This window comes from Balaenoptera borealis, assembly GCF_965194805.1.
Source record: "Balaenoptera borealis genome assembly, chromosome: X".
Classification (NCBI taxonomy): domain Eukaryota; kingdom Metazoa; phylum Chordata; class Mammalia; order Artiodactyla; family Balaenopteridae; genus Balaenoptera; species Balaenoptera borealis.
In genome coordinates, this window is record NC_138881.1 from 14,313,433 (window position 1) to 14,325,802 (window position 12,370).

Genomic DNA, 12,370 nt, shown 5'->3' on the forward strand with positions numbered 1-12,370 from the left:
ACTGGCCTTGGTTCCCTTTCTTGAAAACACACCTTCGAGGTTGTGCTGGCAGCTTCATCTCCCCTCAGGTCTTTTTTTTTTTTTTTTTTTGAGTTTTTGTCCATTTTTTTAAATTGAAGTATAGTTGATTTACAATGTTGTGTTAATTACTGCTGTACAGCATAGTGATTCAGTTATACATATGTATGCATCTTTTTAACATTCTTTTCCATTATGTTATATCACAGGACATGGAATATAGTTCTCCATGCTATACAGTAGGACCTTGTTGTTTATCCATTCTATATATAAAAGCTCACATCTGCTCACCCCAACCTCCCATTCCACCCCTCCCCCAACCCCCTCCCCCTTGGCAACCACCAGTCTGTACTCTATGTCCATGATTCTGTTTCTGTTTCATAGATATGTTCATTTGTGTCATATTTTAGATTCCACATATAAGTGATATCATATGGGATTTGTCTTTCTCTTTCTGATTTACTTCACTTTGTATGATAATCTCTAGTTCCATCCTTGTTGCTGCAAATGGCATTATTTTATTCTTTTTTTATGGCTGAGTAGTATTCCATTGTATATATGTACCATATCTTCTTTATCCAATCAACTGTCAATGGACATTTAGGTTGTTTCCATGTCTTGGCTATTGGGAATAGTGCTGCTATGAAAATAGGGGTGCATGTATCTTTTAGAATTATAGTTCTGTCCAGATATATGTCCGGGAGTGGGATTGCTGGGTCGTATGGTAATTCTATTTTTTGTTTTCAGAGGAACCTCCATGGTGTTTTCCACAGTGGCTGCACCAACTTACATTCCCACCAACAGTGTAGGAGGGTTCCCTTTTCTCCACACCCTCTCCAGCATTTATTGCTTGTAGATTTTTTAATGATAGCCGTTCTGACCGGTGTGAGGTGGTACCTCATTGTAGTTTTGATTTGCATTTGTCTAACAATTAGCGATGTTGAGCATCTTTTCATGTGCTTGTTGGCCATATGTCTGTCTTCTTTGGAGGAATGTCTATTTAGGTCTTCTGCCCATTTTTGGATAAGGTTGTTTGTTTTTTTGTTGTTGAGTTGTATGCTGTTTGTATATTTTGGAAATTAAGCCCTTGTCGGTTGCGTCATTTGCAAATATTTTCTCCCGTTCCATAGGTGGTCTTTTCGTTTTGTTTATGGTTTCCTTTGCTGTGCAAAATCTTGTAAGTTTGATTAGGTCCCATTTGTTTATTTTTGTGCCCTCAGGTCTTCACCTCGCTCACTTCTTCCCCTCCTTTGGGTCTTAGCAAAAATGTCACCTCTTTAGAGAGGTCTTCCCTTGACTCACTTTCCAAATTTGTCACCCATAGTCCTTCTCCATCACACGACCCTGTTTGCTTCCTTTATTGTTCGTGTCACAATTTGTATTATCTTGGTCTTTTTTAAAATTTATGTCCTTCCTGGCTTACTGTCTCCCCCTTTAGCAATATTACTATGGAACAAACTAGCCCAAAACTCAGTGACGTAAATCATTACTTATTTAATTGCTCATGAGTTTCTAAGCTGCCAATCTGGTCTAAGCTCAGCTGGGTTGTTCTTCTGCTTGTGCTGGACTTGGCTGATCTGGGCCAGGCCGCTCATGCTTCTGCTGTCAGCTGCTGGGTCAGCAGGGACTGGTTGGTTTATAAGGGCCTTCGGTGGGAAGGCGGGGGCGCTGGGCCTTTCTGCACATGCTCTCTCATCCTCCAGCAGGTTAGCGCAGGCTTGTTCACATGGCGGTCGGAGCGTTCCAAGAGCTTGAGAGTGGAAGTTTCAAGGCTTCTTCAGGTCTAAGCCAGGCATTGACACGGTGACACTTCTGTTGCATTCCACGGGTGAAACAAGTCACAAGGCCAGCCTGGATTCAAGGGGTGCGGAAATGGACCCCACCTCTTGATGAGGGGAGCTGCCAAGTATGGCAGCCTCTATTGCATGTGACCGCACCCCCACTGGCTCACAGTTCCTTGAGACTGGGGCCTTGGCCCTGCTCCATGGACTGGTGTTTGGAAACTACTGCTCAACAGGACTGTGCTAGCTTCTGGTCAATCCCATATTCAGCCCTCCCTTTGGTTTAAGTTATTCAAGATGTGGCCATTCTGCCTTTCACATTAACCCACTCCGGAATGCAACCACCAACTGAGAAACTGGCGCATTAGAGAAAAATTACCCCAGCCGGAATGACAGGAGGAGTGGGGGTAATATGAGAAACTTCAAATAAAAGAGTGAGGCCGAAAATCTGTCAAGTTCTGTAAGATAAAAATCCTCTCGAAAGGGCACATCTGCCAAGACTACACTTTCACAGGTGACCTTGCCTGGAAACGGGGTCAGCGAAGAGCTAGTGTCCTCCCTGGCAGCCAGGCCTGGGGAGGGAGGGGAGGGATTTTGATGAGAACTCAGTTGCATCCCCCAAAGCCCCTGCTCTGTAGCCCATCTTAAAAAAATAATAAAAAAGAAAGAAAAGAAAGCAACCTCCTAAGTTGGCAAGTGATGCCGGCAAGGGCAGCCTCATCCCTGCTGTGGACTTGGAAGTAGGCTCTATGGACTTTCCCCTCCTCTCACCTGAGAGGTTTCAAAGTAGGCACCACTGAAATACATCCCGAGTTTCAGAAGTAAGTCATTTAATGAGTCAGCCCATCCGGAAGTATTTAGAGCTGACCTCGTATATTTGCAGCGTTGTGCTGCGTATCCTGGGGACCCCAAGAAGTGGGAGGTTCTGCCTTCAGAGGACTTACTAGGGTCACACAGGCCCCGAAGGCGCCGACAGTGGCCCGGTCTGCTGGTCGCACTCCCCGCAGCTGGGGTCACGAGGCTGTCCTCCAGGGAGGATTTGGCATGCACAGCGCCACGTGTATCACAACTGTAATTTATTGAGTAATTCAAACGTGCAGGCATTCTGCCGAGTGCTTTGTGCGATCACGCAGTTGAATTTTGATGACCACCCTCTCTTGATGGGGATACTATTAGTATCACCATTTTATCAATGGAAGCTGCAGCCCAAAGTTACAGCACTGATTAGTGGCCAAGCCAAGATTTCAACCCACGTTTGTCTAACTCCAAGCTGGAGCACCATCCGGGCTGCCCCATCAGTGGTGAACATAAATGGTAACATTTATTCCTGCCACGTGCCAGGCTTTAAACGTATTATTTTACTTAATCCCCACCATAGCCTTAGGAGATAGTTATTATTTCCATGTCACAGATCAGGAAACTGAGGCAGAGAGAGACAAAGCTCTGGCCCAAGGTCACAAGGCAGGTCAGGGTGGCCCTGGATTTCCTCATAATTTCATGAGCTGATGGTGACCCTCCTGTACCTTCTTGTTCTGGGTGCTGATCTGGTTCAGTGGTAGGAGAACTGCCGCCCGTCCACCCACAAGTATCTTCAAGACCCACTCAAATGGGAATCCTGGCTCTTTCCAAGAAACCTTCCCACTGACCCTGATCCCATTCAGAGTGGGCCTGTTGTCAATTCCATTCCTCTTGCTGCCCTCAATCCCCTCCCGGCTGGAATTCTTACAAGGCTCCCCCTTTGCTCCTTCCTTGTTGGAGGATGGCTCTGCGGAAACCCTTTTCTTCCCCTCCCCCATCCATCATGGTCTCCCTTCCTAGGCGGGCCACGGAGCCCAGGGCACACAGCCAGCGAGGGGGCAGGAGACTTTAGAATCTGGCCCTCCTTGGAAGCTCCTGAGCGACTGATGTCCTGTCGGCTTTATTTCAGGCAACGAAAGAAGGGGGCCAAAGTCACCCAGCCCGTCACACTTCTGCACGTAACACCCAGCTTCTACTTAGACGATTCCTGCTGGAGAGGCTCCAGAAATGACTGCAACGGACCCTCTCATTCTAGGCAGGATGGGACCGAAGCTCAGAGAGGTCATGGCTAGTACAAGGTCACAGAGCTCTTTAGTGACAGAGCCAGGCCTAGCGCACTGATCCTGAAGTCACTGTTCTTTCCAAGCACCATACAGCAGGGTTTCCAGCCTTCATCCTTTTCAGGATCATCTTCACTATTTTTGCCACGTCCGCGCGCCATCTGTGCCGTTGATTGCTTAAGATTTTCTTTAAATTGCCTAATGTTTTAAACAAATCAGATGAGTTGAAAAGGGCAGCTTCAAATCCCTAGTTTGTTCTGTTTTTACATTTTGCTAATCAATATATCAAAGATAAAATGAAATCATTTGGCACCCCGCTGGCAGCATGCCTTTCATCTTTTGGAAAACAGGGCCTTAGAGGTAACCGTGAGGAGGAGCTCTTGAGTTCAAGTTTCTCCTGTGTCGCTTACAGTCTGCAACGCCACAGGCAAATCTCGTCACCTTTCTGAGTCTCTGTTTCCTCATCTGTGAAATGAGAGTGACTGCATTCCTGACAGAGTTGTTTATGAGACTCAAACAGGAGAATATACCCAAAAGGGCTTTATTCGCGCAAACGAGCTAAACCCATGAAAGTTTTCATTATCACTCTACTTAATGAGATTTATTATTTTCCCATTTACAGTAGAAATATTTCTTTAGTTGCTCATCTTCAGGGAGATGTGGAGGTCTCCAAGTGCCAGTTCCATCCTTTTCCTGAAAGAGTGTCTTTGGCCAAATCTCTTACCGTCCTGTGGGGCTCTGCTCCTCCATGGTACCCACAGACAGCCCCAGGCAGATGATGAACAAAGGTTTATTTCCACACAGCTTGGTGAAAGGACTTTCCTAAACGGCGTTTAGGTCTCCACAGTCAGAGAGGAAAATCTGGGAAAGGCTGGGCTGGTCTAGCTCTGGACAGGGAAGGGAGAATGCTGACTTATAGCTGAGAAGTCTGGTCTGAGTTGCTGGTTATGAGTGACAGGAGGAGCCCTGCTCAGTGCTTCCAGGTCAGGGGGGCAGGGAATGGGTGGCTTTGTCAGTGTGCAACCCTTACTCACTAGAACCAGGGGTAAATTTCACCCCAGATAAGAAAAAAATAGGAAATTAGTTATCTAGTGTCTGCATTTAAAAATCTCATGGATTAAAATTGGTTGAAGGTGTGTGTGTGTGTGTGTGTGTGTGTGTGTGTGTGTGTGTGTGTGTGTGTATGTGTATGTATGCACTTGCCCATCTGTAGTACTTATGTGCCAGGCACTACTCTAGAATTTTACAAATATTAACTCATTTAATCCTCAACAACCTATGAAGCCGGCACTGTTAAGTCTCCTCATTTTATATATGAGGAAACTGAGGCACAGAGATGTTAAGTGGCTTATCCAAGGTCACACAGCTAGTATTGGGCACATCTGGCATTTGAACCTGAACAGTCTGTCTCCAGAACCCCTGCCTGTAATGATTATAGTATGTTATGAAATGTAAACATATTGAAGATCAGATTTCTAACATCTTACAAGGCTTAGTATTAAAGATTCCTGCTGCTTGGAGCCTCACCTGGAGCCTCCCCTAAGCTCATACAAGAGAAACTTTCTCTTAGTTCCATGTGTACTTTCTCTGTACCACTCTAAAGGGGCATACCACTTTCTACCTTGCATTAGAATGATTTTTATATCTTATCTTTGAGTGTGTGTGTGTGTGTGTGTGTGTGTGTATGCCTTGATAGTCATTAGTGCTCTTCGCCAAATATTTCTGGCTCTCCACTTTTGGGCATATGGTAGAACGGCATTTCCTAGCCCCCTTCTAGTGGAGTGCAGTCACGTGACTTGTTCTGGTCAGTGATTCGTGAGCAGAATGTATGAGTCACTTCTGGGCTGAATCTTCTGTGAACAACTTTCTGGAATTCTCCTTTGCTCTGGCACAGTCACAGATAACATTTAAGGCAGTGGATGGTCTATCTGCCTGGGTCCCTGAGAGGCCATGAAGGGCAGAGTCCTCCTGTCAACCAGGAATGGGTATATACTATGAGCAAGATTTTACAACTTTTCCGTTGTAAGAGATATTTGTTGTTGAGGCACCAGGGCTATTTTTTACTACAGCAAAACCTAACCTATCCTGACTGCTATAGTTTAGTGGTCCCCACTTTTGCTTATTAGTGTGCAATATGAGAGAGAGGCAACATCTTAAGAACTGAAAAGTTTGGCTTTTGGGAGGGAAACGTTTTAACCAGCCATGGGATTGACCTTAAAATGCGTATGTAAAATGCTTCCAGGTTGGAAAGGAAGAAATAAATTTGTTTCTATTTACAGACGACATCATTGTCTATGTAGAAAATCCCAAAGAATCTACCAAAAAAGCTCCTAGAACTAATGAGTAAGTTTAGCAGGGTCACAGGATACAAGGCAAATATACAATAAGCGATGGTATTAACAAAACAATTGGAATTCAAAATTTTAAAACAGTGCTATTTACAACAGCAACAAAAAATGCAAAACATTTAAGTGTAAGTGTAACAAAGCACATAGGATGTATGCTGAAAGCTATAATGCACTAAAGAAGTAAGTCAAAGAAGATCTAGGGGGCTTCCCTAGTGGCGCAGTGGTTAAGAATCCTCCTGCCAATGCAGGGGACACGGGTTCGAGCCCTGATCCGGGAAGATCCCACATGCCGCGGAGCAACTAAGACCTAAATAGACATTTCTCCAAAGAAGATATACAGATTGCCAACAGACACATGAAAGAATGCTCAACATCATTAATCATTAGAGAAATGCAAATCAAAACTACAATGAGGTATCACCTCACACCAGTCAGAAGGGCCATCATCAAAAAATCTACAAACATTAAATGCTGGAGAGGGTGTGAAGAAAAGGGAACCCTCTTGCACTGTTGGTGGGAATGTAAATTGATACAGCCACTATGGAGAACAGTATGGAGGTTCTTTAAAAAACTAAAAATAGAATTACCATACAACCCAGCAATCCCACTACTGGGCATATACCCTGAGAAAACCATAGTTCAAAAAGAGTCATGTACCAAAATGTTCATTGCAGCTCTATTTACAATAGCCAGGACATGGAAGCAACCTAAATGTCCATCGACAGACGAATGGTTAAAGAAGATGTGGCACATTTATACAATGGAATATTACTCAGCCATAAAAAGAAATGAAATGGAGGTATTTGTAATGAGGTGGATGGAGTTAGAGTCTGTCATACAGAGTGAAGTAAGTCAGAAAGAGAAAAACAAATACAGTATGCTAACACATATATATGGAATCTAAGGGAAAAAAAAAAAAAGGCCATGAAGAACCTAGTGGCAAGACGGGAATAAAGACACAGACCTACTAGAGAATGGACTTGAGCATATGGGGAGGGGGTGGGGTGAGATGTGACAGGGTAAGAGAGTGTCATGGACATATATACACTACCAAATGTAAAATAGATAGCTAGTGGGAAGCAGCCGCATAGCACAGGGAGATCAGCTCGGTGCTTTGTGACCACCTAGAGGGGTGGGATGGCGAGGGTGGGAGGGAGGGAGATGCAAGAGGGAAGAGAAATGGGAACATATTGTATGTGTATAACTGATTCACTTTGTTATAAGGCAGAAGCTAACACACCATTGTAAGGCAATTATACTTCAATAAAGATGTTAAAAAAAAAAAAAAAAAACTACAATGAGGTATCACCTCACACCAGTCAGAAGGGCCATCATCAAAAAATCTACAAACATTAAATGCTGGAGAGGGTGTGAAGAAAAGGGAACCCTCTTGCACTGTTGGTGGGAATGTAAATTGATACAGCCACTATGGAGAACAGTATGGAGGTTCTTTAAAAAACTAAAAATAGAATTACCATACAACCCAGCAATCCCACTACTGGGCATATACCCTGAGAAAACCATAGTTCAAAAAGAATCATGTACCAAAATGTTCATTGCAGCTCTATTTACAATAGCCAGGACATGGAAGCAACCTAAATGTCCATCGACAGACGAATGGTTAAAGAAGATGTGGCACATTTATACAATGGAATATTACTCAGCCATAAAAAGAAATGAAATGGAGGTATTTGTAATGAGGTGGATGGAGTTAGAGTCTGTCATACAGAGTGAAGTAAGTCAGAAAGAGAAAAACAAATACAGTATGCTAACACATATATATGGAATCTAAGGAAAAAAAAAAAAAAGGCCATGAAGAACCTAGTGGCAAGACGGGAATAAAGACACAGACCTACTAGAGAATGGACTTGAGGATATGGGGAGGGGGTGGGGTGAGATGTGACAGGGTAAGAGAGTGTCATGGACATATATACACTACCAAATGTAAAATAGATAGCTAGTGGGAAGCAGCCACATAGCACAGGGAGATCAGCTCGGTGCTTTGTGACCACCTAGAGGGGTGGGATGGGGAGGGTGGGAGGGAGGGAGATGCAAGAGGGAAGAGAAATGGGAACATATTGTATGTGTATAACTGATTCACTTTGTTATAAGGCAGAAGCTAACACACCATTGTAAGGCAATTATACTTCAATAAAGATGTTTAAAAAAAAAAAAAAAAGACACATGCACCCCAGTGTTCATTGCAGCACTATTTACAATAGCCAGGTCATGGAAGCAACCTAAATGCCCATCGACAGACAAATGGATAAAGAAGATGTGGTACATATATACAATGGAATATTACTCAGCCATAAAAAGGAATGAAATTGGGTCATTTGTTGAGACGTGGATGGATCTAGACTGTCATACAGAGTGAAGTAAGTCAGAAAGAGAAAAACAAATATTGTATATTAACGCATGTATGTGGAACCTAGAGAAATGGTACAGATGAACCGGTTTGCAGGGCAGAAGTTGAGACACAGATGTAGAGAACAAACGTATGGACACCAAGGGGGAAAAGCGGCGGGGGTGGTGGTGGTCGTGGGATGAATTGGGCGATTGGGATTGACATGGATACACTAATATGTATAAAATGGATAACTAATAAGAACCTGCTGTATAAAAAAATAAATAAAATTCAAAAGTTCAAAAAAAAAAAGGTAAAAAAAAAAGTGAAAATACCAAATGTTGGTGAGGATGTAGAACAAGTGGTATGCTCGTGCATTGCAAGTGAGAAAGCAAAATAGTACAAGCACTTTGGAAAATAGTTTGTTGATGTCTTATCAAGTCAAACCTACACTTACCAGCAATCCCACTTGTAGGTATTTTCCCAAGAAATGAAAACATGTTCACACGAAAACCTATATGTGAATGTTTGTAGCAGCTTTATTCATAATTGCCCCAAACTAAGAATAACCCAAATGTCCTTTAGTGGGTGGTTAAACAGTATTCCATCCGTACCATGGAATAATACTCAGTAATAAAACGGAATGAACTATTGATACACACAGCAACATGGCTGATTCTCAGAGGCCTTATGCTGAAAGAAGTCAAACCCAGGGCTTCCCTGGTGGCACAGTGGTTGAGAATCTGCCTGCCAATGCAGGGGACGCGGGTTTGAGCCCTGGTCTGGGAAGATCCCACATGCCGCGGAGCAACTGGGCCCGTGATCCACAACTACTGAGTCTGCGTGTCTGGAGCCTGTGCTCCACAACAAGAGAGGCCGTGATAGTGAGAGGCCCACGCACCGTGATGAAGAGTGGCCCCCGCTTGCCGCAGCTAGAGAAAGCCCTCGCACAGAAACGAAGACCCAACACAGCCAAAAATAAATAAATAAATAAGTAAATTTATTTAAAAAAAAGAAGTCAAACCCAAAGGCTCCATGGGACTTCCCTGGTGGTCCAGTGGTAAAGAATCCGCCTTCCAGTGCAGGGGACGTGTGTTTGATCCCTGGTCAGGGAACTAAGATTCCACGTGCTGTGGGACAACTAAGCCCGTGCGCCACTACTACTGAGCTCGTGCGCCTCAACTGGAGAGCCCGCATGCTGCAAACTACAGAGCACACGTGCTCTGGACCCCACACGCCACAACTAGAGAAGAGAAATCCTGCACACCACAACTAGAGAGAAGCCCGCGCGCTGCAACAAAGGGCACCCACACCACAATAGAAGATCCCGCATGCCACAACTAAGACCCGATGCAGCCAAAAATAAATAAATAAATAAATAAATAAATAAATAAATAAAATAAATCTTAAAAAGAAAATAAAACAAAGAATTACCAAATATTTGAAAACAAAAACAAAAGGCTCCATACTGTATGATTCCATTTATGTGACGTTGTGGAAAAGGTAAAACTGTAGGGACCATAGGGCTGGAGAAGAGATCAGCATTGCCACTGTTGGGTGGGACAAGGGGTTGATTACAAAGACGCACCTCGAGGGAATTTTTTGGTGTGATAGGACTGTTCTGTGTCTTAATAGTAGTGGTCGTTACACAACCATATGCATTTGTTGAAACTTATACAACTATATACTACAAAGAGTAAATTTTACTGCATGCCAATTAGATCGATAAAAAGAATAAATGCATATATTGTGTGAGGTTGGCACACCTGCTGATTTTTCTTAACTCTCTATCTCTCGTTTTGAATATTTAAATCCCTCTGGAATCAGTGCCTGTCAGAAGTAGATTACTCTGTGTGTGTGTGTGTGTGTGTGTGTATGTGTATGTGTGTGTGTGTGTGTGTGTGTGTCTGTCCCCAGCTCAAGTTTCCAAGGGAGCGGAAATCATCCATGCTCAAATAATTCTTCCATCTCTGCCTCAGCATGAGTCACCCTTTTGTTCACAGGAGACAGGAAAAGTCTCTGGAGGCATTTTAGCATGAAGTGCTTATCCTGCCTCCGACTGCTGTGCCAATCTCTCATCTGCTTTCCCACTAATTATACCTACTGTTGTATCAATTTGGCTTCCCCAAATAATCTACTGGGTGGAGCAGTCAACTGGCTCTGTGACACATCCCCATGTCCAGCAGATCCATAGATGAGGAGGAGGAAGGCAGGAAAGAAGGGTGGCCTGGTCCAGTGTCCCCTGAGGTGAATGGGGAACAACCTTCCCTTGTATTTTTTTTAACTTTAAAAATTTTGGCAATAATATTTATATAGGAAAGGGCAGATCTTGTGTTTTGCTTGATGAATTTTTACCTATGTATATACTCAAGCAACCACCCCCCAGATCAAGATGAGGCACCCTATACGGCTCCCCATGCCCCTGTTCAGCCAGTAACCATCTCCCATTCCCTCTAGAGGTAACCACTCTTCTAACTTCTGTCGGCATAGGTGAATTTTGCCTGTTCTCGAACTTCATGTAAATGGTATCACACAGTATGTAGTCTTGAGTTCAGCCTCTGTAAGGTTCATCCTGGTTGTAAATATCAGTAATTTTTTTTGCTCTTTAGCATTCTATTGCATGAATATTTAGTACTTATTTATCCATTGTCCAATTGATGGACATTTGTTTATTATGAATAAATCTGCTGTGAACATTTTGGTACATGTCTTTTGGTGGACATGAGCATTCATTTCTCTTGAATTTATGCCTAGAAGTCAATTGCTGGGCTCTAAGAGATGCATATTATAGCTTTAGTAGACATTGCCAGTTTTCCAAAGCAATCGTCCCATTTGGTGTTCCTGTCAGCAGTGTATGAGAGCTCCTGTTGCTTTGCCCCTTGTTAGCACTTGGTATTGTCAGTGTTTTTAGTTTTAGCCATTGTGGTGGGTGTGTGGTGGTCTCTCACTGTGATTTTCACTTCCCCTTTGAAATGTACATATGCCCCCTGACTGTTGTCACAATTTCTGATTGAAACTGTTGCCACAATTTCAGAATTTCTGATTGGTTTCAGGGGTATGGGGTGGGCGTGGCAATTGTAGGCCATGGGCTGATGGGAGAAGCACTTTAAATAGGAGAGAGGGCTTAGGAATTGCCCCAGCATTGAAGTCCCAAAGGAGGTATCATCTATGTGCCTCTTTTCCCGAAGGCTGTCCCATCAGAGAGCTGGCTCATTATTGACAGGCATACTCATTCTTCCAAGAGACTTGCTTCAGTTATGACAGGCACAGTGTGTCCCTCCCCTGGGCAGATGGGCTGCTCTGAGGCTTTTTCTGGAACTATATGAGCTGGCGTGGCACTTCCAGTCATTTGTTTTCAAAATGACAGTGTGTCAGCTTAACTACCACTCCCCTGATACCTTTGTCAATTGGCACAGAAAGTGGGAAAAGAGCACAAGAAACAGTTGAATCTTGATCAAGATGGGGGAAACCAATTCCACCTTCATCTTTTTATCTGGTTTGTTGATGAGCCTCTGAGCACAGGCTCCTCTAAAACAGAAATCCATCGAGCAGGTGAGATACCAGGCGTTTCACTGCCCATTTCCCCAGGCCTGTTCTGATTTATGGTGGAAAAATAATGAAGAAACCTGGGTTGCATAAAAAGCCCTAAGTGCTCTCACTCTGAGCTCATTTTGGCCAGCCCGAGCCCCAATACCCAAGCTAGCCCAAGGGAAGAACCATCAAATCAACTGGCAAATAGCACTCATGGGCTTGGCACTTGAAGACCTGATTATGAATTCTGACTATGTCACGTACCAT